This window comes from Falco biarmicus, chromosome 4 (genome assembly GCF_023638135.1).
Source record: "Falco biarmicus isolate bFalBia1 chromosome 4, bFalBia1.pri, whole genome shotgun sequence".
Classification (NCBI taxonomy): Eukaryota; Metazoa; Chordata; class Aves; order Falconiformes; family Falconidae; genus Falco; species Falco biarmicus.
Window position 1 is genome coordinate 54512092 of NC_079291.1, and position 24664 is coordinate 54536755.

General features: G+C 41.2%; 1 long non-coding RNA gene across 1 annotated transcript; it reads left to right on the forward strand.

Moving 5' to 3' along the window:
• Positions 1-385: 385 nt before the first annotated feature.
• LOC130148320 (uncharacterized) lies at positions 386-20413 on the forward strand. Its single transcript, XR_008821522.1, has 3 exons — positions 386-511; positions 14743-14792; positions 18718-20413. It is a non-coding gene; the product is annotated as an uncharacterized LOC130148320 (long non-coding RNA).
• The last annotated feature ends 4251 nt before the right edge of the window (positions 20414-24664 follow it).

Below are 24664 nucleotides of genomic sequence, written 5' to 3' on the forward strand. Positions count from 1 at the left end.
TCTTGCTCGTGGTCCATGTGGACTTCCTCTGTGGAGCCACACAGGAGTAAGACACACAGCACCACGGTGGGAAGAAGAAAAGGAGGGATATCTGGATACGATAGGGAAATATGTGAGGATAATGTCTTCTCTATTAAGGGAATATCAGACAGAATTAAGACCAGGAAACATAATTTTTCTATAAATTGTTTCATTATTTTGATTTACTTTACTAATCCTTCCCTTCCATGCAGTATTGTTTTTGTTAAGATCCCACAGAGCCAGGTTATTCATCTATCATCTTGATAAGCAGCACTATAACATCACATACAGAGATGGGAATGCAGCCAACCAGGCTAACAAGAAACACCTGAACCACTGGATTAGACAACACAGAACCAGCAAATCTCCCTTAATATAAGAACTGGAGTAAGGAGGCACGAAGAGATGTAGTGCCAACAGCTCGGTTTTCATCAAGGGTGGAAGCAGTCTGTGAAAGAAAGAAGAAAATACCACTCTTCTTTTTCTAAAAGTAGGTAAAAATCTTATTTTGTAAATAATTTTTAAAGATGCTGAAAAAAAGGCATGAATGCACAAAATCAAATAGAGCACTGCATTCACCAGCAGGGAAACTAACAGCTGTTTCCACATACGTTATAAAATACGGGGGATAACTTAGTCTCTAAATGGGCTCCCAGACAGTAGAATGTGTCAGTAATAAGGATAGGTTTCAGTAACAAGCTGCACAGAAATGTCGTCTGGTTTTGAAAAAAATTTGGATCAAGTTGAATCATCTTTTCTCATTCTCCAAATTCAAATGGACAGACCAGAACAAAAATCTTAATGTATAGCTTAAGAGAGGATACGGATTTCTTTTCTGAGGGAAAAATTTAGGTGCATGAGAAAGTTACTGTGCAGATTGGAGACAAGAGTATCTCTGAGGGGAGCAATATGAACTTTTATAAAAATGCAAAGAGACTTGAGCAGGGAAGTTTTACATTAATAATTTCAATCAGGTGAGCAGAATGCATAAAGGAAGTACAGCAAAAAGACCAACACAAAACCTGAAAGCATACAGTATATCATCTGTAGGAGCACAAAGAACAGGAAACTGATACCACAGGGAAAAGGGTGGGAGTTATCCTTAAAGCAGAACAGGATCAAAGTCAACATAGGTCTGTAGCATTATGTCTTATTAATAAGATTTACTTGAGCATGAGTGACTGGCAAAAGCAGGTGAAGTGGGATTGAATCGTTACACAAACTTCAATAGAGTTATCATCCAGCTGCAGAAGACTGACAAAAAGTTGTCAGATTCAACTCAGTTATAATAGCCATGTACTCAGAAGATGATTGTGACCTAAAACTTTGCCAGCAAAAATGGAGTTACATCCTGACATTTAATGAATAAATAAACCAATAAATCAAACCCAAACCCACCATTCTCTTTGCAGGAGAAGAAAATAGGGTTATAATTTTCATATCAACATTCCATTGAAATAGCCAGGTCAAATAATAATGCTAAGCAATGGAAAAATAAAACACTGCAACAGTAGTCCAGAAAATTTCTGGAACAATATCAGATAACCTGTGCATAGCGAATATGACCAGAACACATACCCTTACATGCCTCTTAGATCTAGAAAATTCCCTCTTTGATCTAGGGAAAGCTGACTTGATAAAGACAGAAAAGTATTAGTGAGTGCTGGTTTGAGAACCAGAGTTTGTGCTGACGCCTTTTGAATTCATGACAAGGAGACCCTCCCCTGTGATTTCAGAAGACCTTGCTGAGAATGCTCCGAACATCCTTCACTTAGTCCCTTGTGGAAGACAGAAAATATTTGGCTTCAGCTCAGTCTGAAGGAGGAAGGAGAAATCTCTCTATGCCTTTTACTTTTATTAAAGCTGGTAAATTTAAAACATAGAATGGGCTTTTTCCTTCTAAGCAACTCAGCAGAGGGCTGCTGAAGGTTACTAGTTTCCCACATATGCCATATACTACCTTTATCCATAAATAACTACAGAATGCCCTAACAGCTTGAAGCTCTAAGAAAAGTTGTAACAGGTTTTAAAAAAACAGACATAAAGATAGTTAACATAGTGTAAACATTAGAGATAGATTTCTTGTAGGTGCTTGTAGCTTTGTCAATGATTTTGAAAGTCCCTCCCAAAACCAGGAAAAAAGACTTACAGCATTTGGGATCCAATCCATTTTCCATTGCAATCCCTGTTATTTCAAGGAAAAGCAAATGGTTTCTCAGGGGAGGTGTAAACCAGCAGAATTAAAATTGTATAGATCAGCTTATACACAACAATGAAGCCATATCTATGTGCAGCCAGCTGCTCCACTCAGAAGCCCCAAGTAATTCGCTTCACTACCAGCCACACCAAAATTTCTCTCAACACTCACCAGTTTAGCAAGGAACAGAAGAGAGCCCAATGCCAAATACCAAAGTTGTATTTTTCTAAGGGGGAGAAAAAAAAACAAACCACAAACCCACATATATACAAAACCCACATCAACAGGTTTTACAACCCATATGGTCTTCAAACCTGGTCTGCAGATCAATACAGAATAGATACCTGGCAGAGACGTGCTCTTTACTCTTCAACTCTTTGTACATGCAAGAAGAAACACGCTGAACACCAACGCTTATACCAAATGTTAACAACAATTGGCCATTGAAGTTTCAGTGACAGAGCTGGGGGTGGGGGAGATGGAAGAAGCCCCTAATGTCTTTATGGGAGGTCTCCCAGGGACCAGCAAAACCAGAAGGTGCTGTTGGGTTTTGCTGTCCATGCAGAGTGGGCACAGGTGAGGGCAACTCCCAGAATCAAACCAGGCAACAAAGCAACTCTGCATGGTGCTCCTGCACTGGCATAAATGCACCAAGAGGAGAATCCTGTTGGAGGACAGCGGTGGAAGGAGTCCTCCCTGGTGATGAGAAGTGCTGAGCTGTTTCTCATAACCTTCAACGTGGGTGACTGAGTGTGCCCTCTCCATGTGACCTTTTGATGAATCACATTTTAAACAAAACAAAACCAGAAGGATCCCCAGCTGCTGGGAGGACCTGAGACAAGTTTCTTGTGCAAAGTACTGTTCCAAAGAGATAACCGTTCAAAGCTTAAATGCTGCAGGAACTGTGACCTCTCCGCTTTGATGCATAAGCTGCATAGTAATTCCCACCCTTCACCTGCTCCTACTGAGCTTTTACAGTCTTTTCCTCCAACAATAAATCAAGTGCTTGCCCTCCAGAGTCACTCAGAATCAAAAGCAAGCTGTGGAGCAAAGCCATCATGTTTTGCTGAGGTTGTACAACTGACAGCTTGCAGTCTTCCCGAGAACACAAGTGCAAAACTTTAAAGTACCTTGCAAGTGCAATGTAGCTGCTGCACGCACTTTGATCTTGCTGTTCCATGTTTCCAGGTGAGTGAGTGGCATGTACAGCAGGGAAGGGTGAGATATTGCCTCTAAGACTACTGAGGACAACAGTACGACATAAGCCAGGGTTAAATCTTGTCCCCAAATAACTGGTGCAGTTGCTTAGCATCTGTACACGTCCTACACCTCAGACCAGGTCTTCACCCTCCAACAGCTTTTATATGACCCTTGGCACCATTTTGCAGTCTAAGGAGGAGTTTAGAAATAACAGCAGGTGAGATTCTTCACAACGGCTGCTTTCAGCTAGGAAGGGGAAGGTTTAGGGGTAAAGCAGGTTGGCAGGGGTCCTCCAAGCCATAGTCCCTGTGCTCCAGTCGTGGCTCTTTTATTGACTGTTTACCCAACACAAGGCTAGAATAAAGTGTGTGTGGAATCACAGAGGGGCCAAAATAAAATTATATAGAATGCTTTCTTCTGTTATTTCCTGACTTCAATCCCAAGCCAAGGTTTGCTAGCCCAGCTCTCAGGCTCCCCTGATCCCTTTCTACAGCCTCAGTACATACAGGGCAGCAGAGTGGGATGGCTGTCAGCCTTGTGAAAGGGAAGGCTGGATCCTCAACCAGCCTCTCCATGTAGCTTGTGATTTACCTGCTGGCCACAGGGAGACCAAGCATATCCTTCAGTAGAAATGCACTTTTGTTATTTGCCAAAGTCTGGCTTTGGGTTGAACATAGCCAACAGAAGGGAACAAATAAATCAGTGCAAGAGAAAGAGAAAAGAAGTGGGTCTAGCAGAGGTACAGGGTTTTTAAGTAGAAGCTAACCTAAGCATGAAATTTATTTTATGAAATCCATTTAACTTGAAGAAGTCCTACATGTCTGGACAACACTAAGAGAAGATCAGGAAGTCTTGGGACAAAGACACAGTCATAAACAGGAAAGCACCCAAACAGGTGACCCCTAGGAGAAAATACATCAGGTGCTCCACTGTGATTTGATATGGCTGATGGATGGGGTAAGACCCTCAAAATAAAACTGAGGAAACTTTGAAGAAGAGTATAAATGTCTCAAAACCTTTTTAAAATGTAAATCTCTCTCTGTCAGTTGAACAACTTGACCAGGTAGGAGGAAGTAAGTAGGACTTTTAGGAGGAAGATGTAACCAGCACAGAGGTTATAGCCAATGTTTCCTTCTTTGTAACTTAGTCCCATATCTTTGGTGAAAGAACATCCAGGTTCAAACTGGCTCTTGTTCCTCTAGCAAATGAAATACAGGACAAATTTGCTGCATTCTTTATATTTGTAGTCGTTAGCCTTCTAAAGTTCAGGAATGAATGCTTCAAAGGAAACATTCTCAGTACTTTTCCTATAGTTCAACTTTGTTTTCCTTTTCTCTTCATAGTTTGCAACAGCCTCTTAGGAGCTTAAAAGTAAACATTGCTTCATTTTCCTACTGAATGTGTCTTTTTCCATTTGTCAAACAGTAATTCCCCACACCCCTTGTGTTACTAATTAAGCTTAAAATTAACATGCAAGTAAACAGCTAGAACCTCGTTTGTGCATCTGCATCATCAGAGATGACAGGAAAAGAAATGTTATGTCGAGTCCCTATCCTCACAGCACATCTCTCAGAGCGCAATGATAGCAAAACCAGTGAAGTTTTGAGCCCTGCTATTCCACATGGGTAAGTATAAACAATGCTAGATCTTCAAGGCAGCCTTCGCTAATTCTCAGATGAAAGGAAGGGAAAAAGACATTGGCTCCGAAAAGTCCACAAAAAGCTACAAAAATTCCATCTGGCATTTGCTTCTCCTGAAAGTTTGCTCCCCTCTGACTGACATGTAAAGAGAAAAATATTTACAACGAGCCAATGGGTGCAACAATTGGCAGGCAAAAACCCAGGGAAAGTGCAGCATGAAGTATTATAGAAAAAGGAGGAGGTTTTAACGGTGTCAAAAAAACCTGGCCATCACGCCCTTTTGTGCAGCACAGCTAAGCAGCTGCCATCATATAAGGAACGGAGACTATTCAATGTCCTAATGTAATAGGTTTAAGGGACTGAATTTTCCTTCGCTCTTTATGTCATTTTTCTACATATTGAAAGGTGAGACCTGAGTGCATTTTAGAATAACAAAGTTTGCTCCCACTTTCCACAGATTAAAAAAATTGGGCAAAGCCTCAAACAGGGAAGTCAAGCCCGATGTCATACCGTTTTACTTACCTGTAAATTTCTTTTAAAGTACATAAATACATAAATCTCCAAGTTCTAGTCTGACTGACTTGTACCAAGCATAAAGAAATCCCATTGACACCAACTGCCAACCCTTTGAAAGGCACATTTTTTTGGAGAGCAGAGAAAATTCCTTTTAATCAGTAAAGGAAGGGTTCATTCCACCCCATAGGAACCATGTGGAAGTGACAAGGTCAAGGCAAGCATCTAAACTTCCATCACTTATATGGAGGACATGTGTGGAAACACTGCTTTCCACCAACGAGACACCTATTTTTAGGCAGGTGAGGCTCACCGGGGAGGTCCCAGGGCTTGTGTCACTGCTGGTGTCTGAAATACAAAGCACTCGGATAGAAAACTGACCTTGAGGTCTCCTTTCTCTCTTCGATAATTATTTCCTCTAAGAGAAGCAGTGGCAAGGGCTGTGATTACATGCATGAAGGAAGCACACTAATACAATTGAAATGCTAATGGCTCCAGACAACTTGCAAGAAGGTATTTTCTGCCAGTGAGCACTGAAAAAACACAGAGCAACTCTTTGCTGTCTCCACCTACTCACAGGAAAGCCCACACGCCGTTTCAACCCTTAGACACCGTTGTCCTCCCCACTGCGCTAAACGAAGCCTAGGCACACAAAAAGAAAACAAACTGCCTTTGGTGTCACTGGGGAGACATGTGCAGGAGGCACTGTCCACCATGGATAACGGTGAGGGAATTAAGGTCACAAGTGACAAAATCCCTCTGACTAAAAGTCTAATCTTCAGATACGTGGGACCAATTCCACCAACATTGCAGTTCTTACCTTCCTCCACTAACATAATATGATTTCTCGGGGGCTTATCCACAGAGCAGAGTGCTGGGGCAGTGGCGCATAATAGTGGTCTTTCTGGAAGAAATTATCTTTTACTAACAAAGTGATGGAGATGTGATCTATGGTAAGTATCTTTTGTATTTCTGAATCTTTCAATGCAGTTACAGCAGCTAACTGGAGAGGGAGAAGCATGAAAAGGCCCGATATTTTAAATGCAAATGTTTTTCCCATTTTGAATTAAACTCTTGATTGTTTTCCTTAAGTCTTGACATCCACAGGTTCAGCTGTCTCCCAAAGCAAATTTCCTATCACATTCTTCTCCCCCTCCCTGCAGTGTCCATGGGTTGCAACATCCTATGAGACCAATTATAACATCAGCTCTTATCTTCTGTGTCACCTGGCCACAGAATTTCTTGCCTTTATCAAAGACACTCCTGCATCAAGCTGAGTAATTAGTGCTTGTCTGAAGCATATCCTTTCAGTATTTCAAGTTATTTCTTAACTGAACACAGGCTATTTAGAAAAGCTCTGAGAGCTGTCCTTTATATACCAACCCACCAAACCACTTTCAAGCTCATGTCTCCAGCTGATTTATGCCTGTTTTCTGACATGGAGCCATTTCCTTCAGATCAGAATGTGGTTTAATGCCTGTCTGGCTACTTAAGTGGCAATTCCATCTTTAATTAGAAAGTACAATTTCCACTACTCCACATGTCTGGGAAACGAACCATTTGTAATACCTCCTCTGTACAGAACTGATCAGAAAGAAAATTTGGCAAGGGTTCTGCATTTTCCTGCAACTCACACCAGAGGCTGGGGGTGGAAAACACAGTTATTACTGGAGATGGATGCCTGAAGAGATAAATTCCGCCCTAATTGTACCAGATCCAGGATGACAAGGACAGGAAAGCATTGTTATCAGCTAGGCAAGGCTGGGATTTGAACTTATTTCTGCCAAAGTGACATCCTCCACCAGACCCCAGAGGTAATGCATACACAGGCACACCGCTGTGTCCTTGTTTCTATGCAAAGTGCAGAAATTTACCGTAACAAGTGGCTCATATACCACCACTTTTGTTTCTGCTCTTGGAGACTGAATGCCACTTCACCACTTAGCATTTCTGCATCAAGCAGTACATTTTCTAAGGGTTACAAGGGTTACAGTTGCCCTGGGCAAGGGGTGAAATCAACAATAAATGAAGCTTCGCCATCATCATTTCATTAAGTACCTCAGTGTCAAACAGCCTCTCTGTGATAGCATTCAGGTTGTTCTTCAAAGTCCATAACAGAGTCCAAGGGAATTGGTTTTGACAGCAGAAATGCTGAGAAGCAGCCTAGGGGAAGAGGTGGTGCAGAAGGAATATTAGCAGCATCTGACAGCCTGGCATGGACATCATCTCCAAGAAGGTGATGTTATGGGAGAGCAAAACCCCAGGTAAAAGACTGAAAAGAGTAAAGGGCTCTAAATGGGTTTCTGGGGAAAGACTCAACTACTGAAATCTACAGAAAGTCAAGGTGTCCAGCTCTGAGAACCAAGGTGAGCTGAACACTCAAAGTCGTATTGTATACATGAGCTCAACAGCAGACACAAGGCTGGTTGTGAGGAGGTCAGTGGGCATAGCTGAAATTATTTAGTTCAGGGATTCTGGTGTGGTTTTAGTTTGGTTCCTAGAGAGCGACTGTGTCAGCCTTGCATCCCACAGACAAAAAGGATTTCTGAAAGTAGAATGAGATGTTTAAGACAGAATGAAGCAGGACATGGACCTGTTGGAGCAGGTCCAGAGGAGTTCATGAAAATTATCAGAGGGATGAAACTCTTCTCCTATGGAGACAGGCTGAGAGACTTGGGGTTGTTCAGCCTGGAGAAGAGAAGGCTCTGAGAAGACCTTATTGCAGCCTTTCACTACTTAAAGGAGGTTTATAGAAAAGATGGGGACAGACTTTTTTTGTAGGGCCTTTTATGATAGGAGAAGGGATAATGGTTTTAAACTAAAAGAGGGTAGATTTAGACTAGAAAGAAGGAAGAAAATGTGTACAATGAGGGTGGAGAAATACTGGAACAGGTTGCCCACAGAGGTGGTAGATGCCCCATCCTTGGAAAATTCAAGGTCAGGTTGGACAGGACTCCGAGCAACCTGTTCTAGTTGGAGATGTCCCTGCTCATTGCAGGGGCATTGGACTAGATGATCTTTAAAGGTCTTTTCCAACACAAACTATTCTATGAGTCTATGAATTTCAGACTCTAAACAAGGAGCGTATTTTGTATGGGTATTATAAAATACTCATAAACATAGTAAAATGCTGGACTCTCCATCTCAAGAGACAGCTGAACAATGACTGAGTAAAATACTGAAAGCTGTGCAGGAAAAAAAAAAACAAAAACAAAAAAAAAAACAAAAAAACCCCCAAACAACAGTCCAAAGCATGAATGTGGTACAGGAATTTCTGAGCTCCAGAAAAGGATTCGGCAGGCCGTGTACTGAGACGATAACCCCTGCCCCATCTTCCACATCCAGTGGAAATACGAGAAGGCAGAGGTCACATGATCCCTCACTTTGAGCACCATGAGTCCCTCGTGCATCACCTTTTGTTCAACCGATTGAGCAACCACCTAAGCAGCACTATCTGGAAACAAGATGTAACAAAACATATGGGCTTCCAGCCCTACTGAAAAGGGAATCATGCTGCTCCTCTAGCGGTCTCCAGTAGGGAATTGTCATTCTGTTATTTTTAACTGCTAAATTAATCATTCAGTCTTGCAAGTACGTAAAGAAAATAAGTATTGATGTAGGGATTCGTTGTGATATATTGACACAGACTGGGATGCTGCAATACCATTAAGCACAGACTGCTAATATTTCCACATACTCCTAGTCTAGAAGACTCTTTACACCCAAGCGTTACAGAAACTATCCATTAAAATTTAGCATATTACAGTGAATTTTATTTTTAGGCAGAACCTGAGTCTAATGTTTCTATTACTTTTTTAATCCGCTGGAAATGGTCTTTACAATTCAATTAATATCCCATTATAGTGCTCCCAGCTGCGTGTTGCAAATACAAGACGCAGCTGAAACAAAAGGAAAACTAAGCAAGCTCTTTACACAGTCCATGCTGTGAAGTCTGCTTATGGGGAACAGTGGCATACCCGTGAAATATAAATGCAAGATAAAAACCCTACTACTTTAAAAATTTAAGGAGTCAGTAGACCAGCTCTTGAAACCATGGAAATGTTATGTGCAGTAGGGGAGCTACTGGACAGTCCCAGGGCAGAACTGGTAACCACATCATTTCCACACATGCTGTTACTGCAGCTCCCCGTGCAGCGTCCCAGGCAGATGCAGCCTCCCAGGGCAGCTTGTCCTGCCCTACCCCAGCAAGCTGTCTGCTGCGGCAAATTCAGAGGCAGAGCTGGGTGCACATCCCTAATACATGGGTGAAAATGTTTTGTTCCCTCTTCATGGAAACAATATGAGACTGTAATAACATTATTTTAGAAATCTTTTTTCTTTTCTTTTTTTTTGGATCAAAATTACTCTGAAAATTTGGGTTGAGGTACCTGTCTCCTCTGTCATGTCCCAGGTGGGACGTTGTCACTGAGAAATGAAATGTGACAGACCTGGAATGCAAGTTGTCCATTTGTCTAACATATGTTTTCCATCCTATTTTTGACAACATGACAATGGAGGAAGAATCCAACACAAAATGATAGAAAGAACCGACTACCAAGGGAAAACTGTGTTCTTTATGTTCCCTAAGTCATTTCACAGTTTATATATACACTGTATATATGAAAGTTTTTTTGCTTCTATTCATAAGCCCCCCCCCCTCCCTCCCCCACACACTGTTCTAACAAAAGCCGTTTCAAAGCCATTAGGCATCAAGAATGCCAAATGAACCTACCTTTTATATTGCAGCACACTATTTTCCATGGGATAACTGTATCTCACAGTGCCTTAAGCTTTGCTAATAGATGCAGTTGTTTAACTAATCCAATCCGGCCAAAAATGGGATTTTCATATTTCACTGTGAGTTCAACGGCTCGTGGCAGAAGAGCTAGGACATAATTCTGCCTTTGTATGAGCTATTAGTCCTCTTTGGGAAAGATTAATCAGTTTGCAGGATTCCCTCCTCTTGCCTATCAAATGGAGACTGTTTTTGTAAAGCTAAAAGCTCTTAAAGAAATACGTTGATCAGCTGGATCAGGGATCTCAGCAGCTCTGTGACTGCCTTTTCCTTTAGCCACACTTACACCCGCATTACCCCAGCTGCTCGCCACCTTCTCTGTGCTCTGGCCCCTCTCCATTGATTGCTTTCCTAGCAGGTCCATGCTTCAGTATACGAGGGTCAGGGGAAACAGGGCTGGCTGGAGTGACATACAAGCCAGAGTCCTCAACGTTGCCCAGAGAGGTCCATTAATCTCCTTCCTATTGTTTGTCCAACTGAATCCAGGTATTCTTTCCTAATAGATCAAGTCCAGATCTCCCACTTTTTTCTTTAAAGGCCCAACATAAATCTGCCTATAATATCTTTTTTCCTGCTGTTTCTCTCCTGCACCAAGACTCCACTCAGCTTGCACCCCTCTGCCTTGATGTGCAGAGCAGCTTCTTGCTCTCACAGATGTGCCTGCTAACTTACTCCTTTTTTTTTTTTTTCTCTCTCTTTCCTTCGTCTTTTTCACATGGAGCTTACCAAGATTTCCACCTTTTCCATGTCTGAACTGATCTTGATTCTGATTTTGACAGGAGGATTTGAACACACTCCCACACTTTCCAGCTCTGAATAGGCAACTCACAGCCTGCCACAAACATGATGCAATTCAAGTTAATCTGATCTGTGGAGGAGGAAGCGAAGCTAAATCGCTCTACTCACATTTTTTCCAGGCTAGGGATATGGTAGCTGACCCTGAGATGGTCACCCCTCGGGGAACTCGTATGTTTTCCAAACCCTTACGTTACAGGGCAAGGGGTTTTAGGAGTTGGGGGTAATGATTGTGAAAAATTGTTAGTGAGTTTGAAGCCTCGATACAGTAAAAGACTTGAGGCAAAGAGAAGCTTAAAACCTTGTCCAATAATATCTTTGGTGTGTCTTAGCTGGTGAGAAGCCGGTGGTAGCAGACCTGTGTGTGTGCACATATGCTTTACACAAGGGAAGTTTGCCACATACCTTGCTCGCCAGCAAAATGTCCCCTAATGTCTGCTGCATGGGTACACAAATGCACAAGAACTCTGCAATAAGTGCAGACACGAGGGGAGGGGGGGAAATGATCTTATGGAATCAGTTTGTCACATCTGGAGCTTACTGTGTCACAGAGAAAAGTGGTGATTTGAGCTGACCAGGATATGGCTGTGCAGCAAGAAGTTACAAGATGCTTTACAGGGAAATGACCATTTTTTTAACTTCCATTTATAACTATTTATTTTTACCTTATTCGTATTATCTGGGTAATGAATAACTTGTGTGGTTCTTTTATTATGCGATACTGTTTTTATAAACCTCTACAGCTTGGTACCTCTATAACACGTCACTCTTAAGACTGAACAGCCAAGAAAGGTTTTGGCAAGGTTTAAAAAGTTCTGGTGAGAACTATGTCCAAAGGAAAACTGCCTCAACCTTGTCTCTGCTCAAGCTTTGTAAACTAGTTCCCAATACAACTTAGTGGAGCAGCTTTAGGATGAAATAGTTCTGATATTAACTTTTAATAGCATCTACGCTGTCATAAGCAAAGCAAGGTCTGGGTTCCTTGTTTTGCCAGAATTGCTACAGCAGGAGGGTTTTTTGGAGGAACAGGGCCAATAGCAGAGATCTTTGTCACCAGCTGCTGCTACACAACTTTCACCCAGCCGCCGGGTAAGCTGTGATTTGTGACCAACAGCTGTGCTGACAAAAGCTTTGCAGTGTGGTTGTGTTGCACATGTAATTTTGCCACTGCACTGCTCAAGGGTAAAGGAAGAAGCTGTGGCAGCAGAAACTTCTTTTCCCCACCTGCATTTGGCCAGCCAAATACTCATCGATACAACTACCCTGGCCCTCAATCGCCAGCCTTCAGGTCTTACTCTTCTTGAAAGTCAACAAGGCATCAGCTTCGGGTTATCTACATAACATCAAAAACAGGTCTGGTCTGGTCTGGTCTGTGGCTTGTCACTTTTGATAGCATTACTGGTATCTTATTTCCTAAAGTTTCTCTTAGATCTATGGTTTTATACAGAGCCAGTAAAAATGAATGACCAGAGCACTGGGGAGCCATCCCCACCTGAACGGTTATACCATCCAGGGAGGGAGTGATGCTAATAAGGTCTCACACAACTACTCTGCCTGGCTGTTATTAACCCATTTAAACCTTGTACTTAATCCTTTCTTCTCCTACATTCCCCTTCAGCACTGCCATTTCATTTGTTTTCATTAAAAAAAATAGAAATACCCCCTGAAACAAACTACCCACAAGAGAAAAGACAGACAATGTCCTGCTGCTCACATTCTCTGTGCTACGTTGCTGGTATAATCAGATTAAAGTGTTCAAAAATGGATCATACTAAGATCATACATCATACATAATGGTGGATCAAGCTTTCATTGTCATAAAAACAGATAAATAGAAGTAAAAATGGAAAATAAATTGAATTTAGTATAAGCAGTAAAAACTTTTTCAAAGGATTAGCTGAACACTATTAACAATGATGCCAGGGGAAATACTTGATTGTGGATGCTGAGTAACAGCTCTGTAATTATGTTCTTCTAACCACTTTTTAATTATTATTTATTTTTACTAAAAAGGTCCTAAAGACTGGAGTCAAGACTAAGACTCTGTTGTGCCTAGTGCTGCTCATTCATAGAGATGGAAGTTTCCTCCAATCGTACCTTCTGTGAAACCAAACTCCAGGAAAGCAGATCTTCTGCAGACCACAACCTAATTACATCTTTCAGGGAACTGAATTTAAATCAGTGCCACGGTTCATAGCTGAGACCTGGCATTGAAGCTTTGGGACACACAAAATGGAAAGAACAGGAAAGAAATAAAATACACTATTTTGTGTTATTGAAGCCACAGGTTGGAATATAAATAGGTGAAAATGAAGTACAAAATTCAAAACTAAAGCTGAGAATTTCAGTGAAAAGCTGACAAAAGGAATGATGTTTTTAAAGTCCATTTACATTAAGATTTCTGGCAGATATTGAAATACAGCTTTTCTGCTGCTCTAATCACAGAACACTGCAGCATAAGTCTATGTGAGAAAAGAAGAAACATCTTCTGGCTGGTCCAGCTCAGCAAGACAATAATAATTCAACAAAGGAATAACAGCACTTCAGTACCCAACACTAATTCTGTATTAATTCAAAGCTATGTTTAAAATAGTGTGTAATTATCTTCAGATCTGTCCCTCTCAATCACAGATCATATATAGACAAACACTAGAAAACGCTGAAGAGGAGCCTTGCTCTGGCTGGGGAGGGGGATAGGAGCCAGGGCAGCAGCTTTCTGCCATCTCCCATTTAAATCTCCCTTTTGCAGATCACTTGGCAAAGCGAGCAGCAAGTTCAGTTCAGCTTGTGTTCATAGGCTTTAAACAATTTAACATCTTCCATAAACCCTGTGGCTAGGAGCTCATCGTTTTATGCACCAAGAGCTCCATTAGCCGAGGCTGTAAGTGACACTTTACATTATCCAGCCGCTTGCAGGTGCAGCTTTCTCGGTTTTGCTGGAGGTTTCTTATTTGGAGAAGAGTGCACTAAGAGGCATTAATTACGTTTCTCTCTTGGTTTTATAGACACTGATTTATTTCCATCAGCTCTTTAAACTCAGAGGCAAATCTTGTGCATGTAGATTCATTTATGCATACCAGGGCAGAAAATTAATAAAATTATTTGCCCGCTTTTGATGCCTGCTCCTACATTAAGTGAGCTCCTGCTTATATGAGTAGTAGCAATGGGATCAAGATTAATCTCATGCCTGGGTAGCAGACATGATTCATCGTGTTGGACTAAATCCCTGTAAGAGCTGGATTTTGGTTACCTCATGAAAAACTTCCTTAGGTGCACGCAGTGGTGATGTAACGAGACAAGGCATCCCAAGGTAACCTCAACACACAACCTGCTTCTTCTGACAAAGGCAATTCACTCTCTCCCAGCTCACCTTCAAGGAGGCTATATTGGGTGTAGGTGACAGTAAGAGACATTTTTGCTTGAGTAAAAACAGACTTGGCAAATTACTGCACTTTTATATTTGTTGTGGTACAAAGTATGCAAATGGCATCTTGCTTAGAAAAGAATGATGTGCATGTTATTTGATCTCTCCAACTCTTTCCTCAATTCTTATGGAATTCATCTACCATTTATTTATGCAGAGTCTAGAATTGGGAATTCATTCTCAAAGGAAGAGTTTCTGGCCGTCCAGGTATTATTTTCTTTTTTTTGTTTGTATTTTATTTGAAATGATAAATTATTGTGATTTTTTTGTGTGTGTGGCTTTATACTTTATTATTACCCCGTTTGATTCATTAATTAGAAAACATGGGGCTCTAGCAGACCTACAGGCTATGTCCCAGCTGAGGATCTGCTGTACCTTAATCATCCTAAGCAATGCTGAACTAAGTGCTTCTTGGAGACCTCCAGTGATGGATACTGTACATCTCCCACACAGCTCTAAAGCTCTTCCAAGAAGACTTTTTCCTGACCTGAATGTAATTCTAACCTGAATTTCACTTTCTGCATGTTAAGCTCATTACTTCTTGTCCAGCTCCTGGAGCACTGCAAAACTCGTACTCCCTATTTTCAGCAAATTTAAGACTTAGGTCAGATTTTCTAGGCCTCTCCTTCCACAGTTCATTCTCCAGGGTGTCTATGACTGCTCAGCATTTTCTTTAAGTGTCTTACCAATATATGTATATAACATCGCAGTTGAGATCTAACCACTGCTACATGTGTGTAGACTTAAAGTCTCTTGCAAATAAGTATTTGTATATACATGTCCCAGCCTAACCTATGGGTTTACAACAGCACAGCATAGTACACAGGGGTTCATGACAATGTTGCAAAAAGACAATATATAAAATTAGACTTTCCTAATTTTTCTGAAATGTTAATATCTGGGAAAACTTTTGCTCTAAGATTTCACAAATTAGTTTTCTCTAAACAATGCCATCTAAACCCCCCCAAAATCCAGTATTTTCAATTCTTATGTTATGAACTTGCAGTTTCTTCACTAGCTTGGTTTGTAAGCACTGCAGAAAACAACAACTTCTTGAGGAAAGCTGTTTAGAGATCCCATCCTCTAGCAAAGCCTGTGTCCGCCGCAGAACTCCACGCAGGACAACCACTTCTGCTGCAACCACAAACCAGAAACACTGTTTTCCTATTCCCACCCCTTCTAACTCTGACAGAATTATGAAAGAGGCCAGGTTCTCTGCTGGGATCTGGGCTGTCTTTTCCATTTAGGGTTACACTGGAGGCTGCTAATGCACGATGTTTTGTTACCATAATTAGGTTAGCCAGGAGCATGAAATAAAGTCTTACTTCTAGCTGACCAAATTAAGCTTGGCAATAAAATCAGCCCTGTAACTGTCATGGTGTCGTGCTGAAACCCCTCAGTGGCAGATTTGGCAACCCTGTGCTACCAGTGCATTCCTATGTCTTGCTAGTCAGTGTTTTCTAAAGTTTGAATTTAAGTCTCCAGTCTTCCTAGTTGCAAAATGGATGCCAAGAATTCCTGATTTAGCCTTTTAAGCCCATCAGTCGGCTTGTTTAACTGTTTAACATGACAGTTTAACTGTTCGTGGCCGATCACCTGTTTCTGTGGTAGGTTATGATGCATAAGAAATGCAATCAGGTGCAATTGGTGGTGCAGTTTTATGAAGCCACTTTTGTGATGAGAGAAACACAGGACTGCAATTTGGGAAGAATGTGAAATAGACTGAGAGCAATCAAAAGGGTAAGTCAGACCACAAAGAAAGTAAGTGGCAATATAATGTATTTGACAAGCAGAAATATCAAAGCTAATAAGGTGCAGCTGTGTGAGGCACAGGAAGCTGTGTTTGATTCTGAATCATTTATAAGAAGCCATTCAATTGCCTGACACCATATTAGCATATTTAAATAGTTTTAATCTGGTTTCATCGCCGTGGTTAAAATTGCTGACAAGGAGGGAAAATAATGATGAACAGAATCAGGCACAGCAAATAGTAGAACCGTAAATGGGCTTACGGAGGCATTAGGAACAACAGCACACCTAATACAACAGCAAAACCAGATCACAAGGGAAGAACTCAGGAGGCAAAATTTCAAGTGAACATGCTTTGAAACAGTCTTTCCTTTTCCAGTTTTAGTTTACCCTTTGAATTAGATCATAGCTGAAGTGGGTGTCGAAGGGGGTAGGAGATATATGCATCATTCAAAAGGCACAACTTAAGAGATATTACTTCTCAAGCAATTTGCTCAGAGGCAGCAACTCTGATATGTCCTGTACTGACTGAGATCTGAAGATGGGCAGAGTTAGCTGGCACATCACCAGTTCTGCCAAAAATAACTGAAAAGGCTGACAAGTGCTCAGAAACATCGGGAGCCTGAAAACTCATGAGACCCTTCTGAAAGCAGCTTTAAGAATTCTGGTTTGTAATGTTTTCTGATCTTAACTTGGAAAGTAGGGGAGCATTTTAATTGATAATTGAGAAACATTGCAAGTAAGGCTTTAAGGAAAAGCATTGATGGATCTTGAAGAAATTGAAAGACCTGGAAAGTATATCCTTCCTGCATGTCCCAAAGTAATTCAAGCAAAGACTAATTTCAATCCTTAAGCAAAGCACTAGCAGCAAACTCATTTCCACATTAAGAAACAACTGATGTGATGTTGAAGAGTATTCACAGTGTAAAGGAAGTTCCTCTGTATTCCCCAATGTCTGCAAAAGTCTATTTTGAGCAGCTGGGTTTCTGCAATCCCTCCTCATCAAAGCTTGGAGCCGGAGCAGCTGTTGTTTCTGGAATGCAAGAATCGCAGACACCAGCAGCACTGCTTTCCTGACAGACTCCCTTCCCGTCAGGCAGCACTGCCTTGGGTGCCACACACTCAGTGAGATGCCACCTGTCCCCACAGTCTCCTCCCCATAGCCACCTCCATATTTTACCATTGAAACACCCCAGAACATTGCAGCATCCCTATACTGAAAATGCACAGAGGATCTGCCTCTTCAGACCTAAAAAAACCCCAAATTTTGTTGGTTTTTTTTTTTAAATTTAAAAAAAAATTAAAAACCTGCCCTCTTCTAATGTTATACTAATATACAGACAGTGCATTGTGATATATAGCAGAATTAAGTTTATGTAGTAAATTTCAGGCCAGCATCCATGAGACCATCCTTCCTCTTCTCTGTAGGGTCTACAAGCCTTCAGAGGCTTGACAGAATCAGCATGTCTCCGTTTGTTCCTACCACGAGGGGTTATGGGGCAATGTCCCCAAAGCTTCAGTGCTGCCCCAGGGCTGACTCTTTTACCCTAGGGGCAATGATGAGGAGTTGGGAGCGTGTGGATCACACCCAGCATCTGCCGCTGCGCTCCCCTGTAGGTTGTGGCTTCACCTGTCTTTATAGAAGTAGCTGAACTGCAGGAAAGCATGCTGAAGCTCAGTGGGAAGGTAAAACAAGCAGAGAGAAACCAACCGATGTATATTCAGACACCGAAGAAATACCTACAAAAGAGATCCCTCTTATTCTTGCAGCTCTATTTCCCTTTGTATCTTTTTCTCCTAAGCTTTTTCCATTGAAAATGACAGAAGGCAATATGTCACTGGGAGCAGAGATGACAATTGCAAACGGTAGGTGTTTGCAATAGAAATTGCCAACACAAATTTTGATGTCTTTCTCCCATGGAGGCCTTAGGAAAAAAAATGATGCCTTGGAGGTTTTTTGAAAAGCTGGAATATTGCAATAAACTGTAATGCAGTACAAGGCTATATAAAATTTATGGGGCACCTTTTATGAGAACATCCCAAGGGGCTTCCTATAATAGCTATAAAACAGTAAAACACATCATGGCACAGATTTAATTTTTAAAATGGCAGAACATACACTAATGATTTACCATCATTACTCTTCATTGGAGGTCTAAGAACACAAATAAAATGGTTCTACCTAAAGTTATTTTAGGTGAAAGGCATTTGATGTCTGAATATGGTTTATATTTTAATAAGTTTAATTGGATGATTAAAACAATACCAAAAAAAAAAAACAACCAAAAAACCAAAACCAAACAAATATGATGTGTTTCAGCCAGGAAGGGTGTCTGAATTATTAGTCACTGTAATTTGTTTATTGCTCCCCCGGGTTACCCAGGTCCATCCCTCCCAACCTTACAAAGGGACAGCAGAGAGAAAAGCAGCTGAACAGAGCATTTTGCTTATGTGGAAACATGCACCCTTGTACCATCAAACCTGTCAAAATGCCTCTACCGAGGAAAGTATGTAAAGGAGAAGGAGGGTCCTGGCAAGCAATGGCAAGTAAGAAAAGCAAAGGAATATACATGATCAACGGCATTAGAAATGTCTTGGCTCCCTTTCACACCTTTCCTCCAGCATTGCTGTAACATTTTCCTCCTATGCCCCCATCACCACCCGGACCACCTTACATATTAGAAGTTGACTCACTGCACAATCAAGAGCTTTCCCTGAGCTCCCATGGGTTATTAGCTACAGACACTGTTTTCTGCTAAATGTGGGTTTAAGTCCTTTTAAATGAGAACTAGCAGCAGAACTCCAGCAACAAGACCGAACTGCAACTCTGCAAATGAGTTGTTTGAAGAAAGATAAGCCAAGCACGATGCAACACACAATTAATAGGCTGAATAAGTTATGAACTGACCTCAGGGAATAAAAAGTAAGAGAATGGTGTCTGTTTTTCTCTTTGATACAGAAAAGAGGTCAAAGCTGGAGAAAAAAAAAAATCAAAGTCAAAGACCAAAGTGGGAACATCAAGTCAGATGGGACAGTAACAATTAAACGCATTAGCAATTGTGAAAGCTCAGCAACTATATTTATCTGCTTCTGTACACTTAGGTTTAACACTGAAGTGACCGCCAGTCCACATGCTTAAAAGAACATCCAAGGAATCTGTAAGCATGCAAGGTCTTGAAATAACAAAAAGCAGCCTGGACAGTCTGCTGGGCCACTTCTGTTGGCAACCTAGGTTAGGTTGAAGAAACAGAGGTTTTGTTTTTTCCTAAACTCCAAGGTCCTTCATCCCACACTGGAAATGAGCTGAAGGACCATCACAAGGGAGTGTCAGGGGAACACAAGCTGTAACCTTGAGGCAGCTGTCTAGAGACAGGAAAGTCATTTGTCACGGACAAAGACCATATTTATGTGACATGCATCCAGTGGAATTGAAGAACACCACAAAATACAAACCCACACCCTTGAATTCGACCTGATACTTGACAGTGTATCTGGGAAGACTGAGCTGCAGAGATGCTTTCAGCAGAGTATCTGCAGAAACTGCCACAGCTTAACTGGGAGGGATGTGAGTGACAGGATTCCAATCTCCACACCCCCAGTACACAGACTGCTGTGGATGAGAACAAATGCATCCCAACAGCCAGGCATATACTCATCAGCCTGGAGAAGACTTCTCCTAGCCCTAACTCCTGGTACATGGCAGGCAGAACCATGTGCAGGATAATTTTTCCTCCTCAGAAGGATAATTCACAGTGATTTTCTGACCCTGTTCATGCACTTTTGACCACCTCTGTACTGCCTCAGAAAGGGGACATACAGACATATATCTTCAGTCTCCAGCCTCCACAGAGTGGAAATGCATTTTTTTCTCTTGCCTGGAAACCACTATAACAGTAAAGCGAGCACCTGGATTCCTCACCTTACCCTCCAAACACTTTTTAGAAGAAAGCACAACGTGAAGCCTGGTCTTGTGCAAAAGCAGATGAGGAGTATATACTACAGTAAGGTATACAAACAGTCCAGCCAGACATCCCCCAAATCATCTTAGTGTCTGTCCTTCTCTCTGGGTGAAGCTGAAGAATGTCAAGTCCTTCATATTAGTTAAATAAAAAAGCTTCTGATCCCAAAACTTTCTGTGTATTTGCTAACAGGGAGGCAATTTCCACACCCACTGTCACTGAAGTCCCTGTAGATGCCACATGGCCTGAGTGCTCTGCATTGACAAAGGACACACACATCGGTCAAGCTAACAGAAGCAAACCTAGCCTGGAATAGGACTTGTCAGCCAGGATATCACCTAGCAGGCTTGATAGCTCTGACTGATCTAATAAGCTGTAAATGAACAAAATCTGTATGTTTTACAAAAATGGGTAAGGAATCAGCGCCCTGCAGTACTGAAATGATAAGCTCAAAGATACAGCATAGGAGAAAGCTCCTTATTGCTTAATCCTCAGCTCTCAAGCAAGCCAAGCGTAAAATCCTTTAATCAAATCTAATAACCTGGGATAATCTTCAAAATAATGACTGCAAGGAATAACACATTCCTGCATTCATTAAATCCTGAGATTTTTAAAAAATGGATTTTCTTTACCAGTGGCGTTAAAGGTATTTTCAGATGTTGCATTATGCATAACTTCCCACAAGTAACAAATATTAAAACAAACAAAATTTATTACACATTCTGATTGTACTCAAACTAGCTTCCTCAACAGAATACAGCTATTTTCTGTATACAGGAGCAAGTGACATGTAAGCGTAACCACACCAAACCCTGAAACATGATGCTTTTTGTGCTGAAAAAAATCAGAAGTATTCATGATGATTTATGAGAACAGAGTTATTAGGAAGAAAAGTGTCACTCTTGTCCTCGTTCCCTCAGAAGTTTTTTTTGTTGTTGCCAAATCATCTTTGGGTGCTTTGGGCTCATATATATTCATCAACCCACAGCAGCATTTATTTCTAGGAAATTCTATCTACAAATACTTTAGAGAACTGAGAGCACTAAAGGCTGAAACATACTGCCTCACAGACAGCTTTCATGCCGTTGACCACAACAAACCCTGTCTTAACATAAACCATCTCAAGAGTCTAACAAGAGCCATCTATGCCCCCTCTACAACTGGTAGGTGACAGATGATGGACAACTTAGTCCTAACACCCTGGCCAACTTCTATTTTCAACAATTATACTTTTTCCTGTTGAAGTTGCTCTTTCAGATTAATTCAATTCTGAAGCATAATGAATACTGGAAAAAAAAATTCTCAGAAGCTGGCAAAATGATTTAATTTCATACTGTGAACAGATTTGTCTGTATTATGAACAAATTATCACAAAGATGTTTACTTTTCTGCTCACTCATCTGTTGTGAAGTGAGAATGTAGTATTTACACATTACAGAGTTAAACAGTTTTCAATCAAACGCTTATATCTGAATTTCACTAGCTGTTGGTATAAAGTGAGCAGTCGGCTATGGCATGTGATGTTATCCCTCTTTTCAGTGACTAGGTGTCTGAAACTAAAGATAGGGCAACAAACAATGATTACTGTCAGCATTATTTACATTCATCCTCATGTCATTCTGTTCACAAGCCAGTATGGCATTAGTAAGAAGGGTCATTGCCTCCAAACAGCCGTGAAAATAAAAATCTCATTCATGAACACCGCAGAAAATTAGGCTGGAAGAAATCCCAGAGGGCATTAACTGGTCCACCCATGTCCCTGCCTGAGGCAGGATCCTTGGTGACATTCCTGATGAATATTTGTCAAACCTGCTCTTAAACCAGCTCTAATGATAGAGTATCCACAACTCAACTTGAATCTTCCTTGCTGCAAGTCCTTTTCTCTTTCTATTTTCAAAATACATTTACAGAAGATACTCTCTTCTTTTCTTTAAATAGAGAAAAGGAGGGGGGGGGGGATAATTAAAAATAATAATAAAATTAAATGAGGAAGAGACTATGTTCTCTTCAGCATTCTTTTGTTACCTTGAACAAGCCCAATTGGTTTGATATTTCCTTGTAGATCACACTTCTAGCTGTTCTCAGCTAGAGAACAGGTTATCTTTTTCTTCTCTTTCCTGAAGGACAGCACCAAAAATGGCACAATTCTTCATCTAAGGCCACCCTTTCACTACACAGAAGAACTGCATTACATCGCAGACTGTGCTCCTGTTCACATGTCCCCTGTGACACTAAATGGTTTGCAACATCTTGCTGTCATTCACCTGTGTTTAGTTTGCAGTTCTCTATAACCTCTCTACCTATCTCTGAATGTCCAGATAGTTTTCTCATCCTATATTCATAGACTTGATTATTCCTACATAAATGTAGCCATTCCCTATTAAATACTATTCTCATTTTTCAGATCATACCTCCATTCTGTCAAGATAATTTTGAATTATGGTCTGTATCACACTGATAGGGATTCTTATCTCCGTATTCTCTCCATTGTACGTGTCACTAACACAAACACTGGGCACAGCCAAACTCAGAGGACACCCCTGAAGAACTTCGCTGACACTATCCTTTCTTTCAACATGAAGTGCTTGTGTGTTACGTTGTTCTGAGATTACTAATCAGTGTACGGTCATCTCCCCTAGACCGTACATCCCTAGTGTCCATCCACATTCTACGCCCACCAAGTATCCTACTTATCTCCAAGCACCCTCAGAAAAAAAGAAAAAAAAATGCTAAGGGCTGCTAAAATTGCTTCAACAAAAAACTTCTCATGATCATTTTGGCTGTGTTCTTCTACTCTAGGCAGGCATTTCACTCGTTGGGCACTGGTATTAATAGTGCTGTCCACCTGATGGCAAGTGAAGATCAATACAGAATAAAGCATTCATCACTTCAGGCTTCTCCAAATCTTCTGTCTATTAAATGTCAACGTCTGGACTTCTCATAACTAAAGCACCTTGCTATTTCATCTCACTTTATGTCTTGACCTTTTTGATTAGGTCAATGAGAGTTCTTGCAATGCCTTTATTCCCCTTCTTAGTAGCCTGACCTAGTTTCTACTTTCTGTATGCTTTCCTCCTGTGTTTGAAGTCAATGAAAGGCTCGTAATTTAGCCAAGCTGATGATCTCTTACTGACTCCTTATCTCTCCTCCACAAGGAGAGAGCCTTATTAATATTCCTCTTTAAGAAACTGCCAGCTTTCTTAAATCCCCTGTTCCATCAGGCTTGCCTCCCAGGCAACACCTACAAATTTTATGAGTGTTGAAGTCTTCCTGCTTGAAAACCATTGTTACGGTTTTGCTACTTACCTTCCTTCAAGTCCTATGAATCATAGATGTATCATTTCATGATCATTCTCACCTAACCTGGCCTTTGTCTAGACACTACCAAATGTCTATTCCGATTGTTCAGTATCTAATCAAAGTTCATCCTATTCTAGTTATCTTAATCATCTTTAGCAAAGTCCACCAGAAGCATATTCAAAGAGCTTTCTAAACAGACTCTCTGAAATACATTTCTAATAACCTCCATAAAGACTTAGAGCTCCTTCTGCTTATTCTTCATCCTTCTTGCATTACAGTGATTACTATCCAGTCTTATGACTTTACAAAGAACAACCCAGCCTGGTTTTTACATCCATTTAAGTCATCACTGTTTATGCTACTTCTGGGACTGACTAATTCCAAGTCGAATATCTTCACTGGTCTCCATTTTTACTCATCACCATGTCAAACGTCATTGTTGGGTAAGGAAAACAAAAGCTTCCTGGTACGTAGCCATGCATTTACTTCCAAGATGCATGTTGGCATTCCCTGTACACCTGCCCCAGACTGAATGGCATGACAGTAATACCAGCTGTGCCCTTTTTTTTTTTCTCATCCTTGCCTCTCCCCAGCAACCTTATGACCACTTTGACCTGCAGTGCTGAAACATTCACTGGAGAGAATAAAAGCCCCACAAAAGAGGAAACCTGAACAAGTCACTGAAATTGAAACCTGTGTCTGTATGGCTGACCACAGCAGATTGACTTCAACAGTTCAGTTCAGTGAAAGTGTTTAGCTGCTGAAGAGAGGCAAGACAATCCAGCAGCTGCACCATGAAGGGACAGAAGACAGGACAATGGAAGAGGGGAAAAGAATTCACAGGGAGAGTGGTGCTCTCTGGCTTTGGAGACTTTCAAACTGGACAGGCCAAGGCCCTGGTCCCTGAAGAGGCCAAAACTTGTTCTATCAAAGTCTGGAGCGCTGATTCTACTTTTTGCCTTGTTCCCTTCTTTCATAACCCTGACTTTTACTATCCACACAGTCAGTGTCATCAAGATTTCTGCCACACTTCACATCCCCCAGCACCGTCTCCCTGTTTGTAAGCATGAG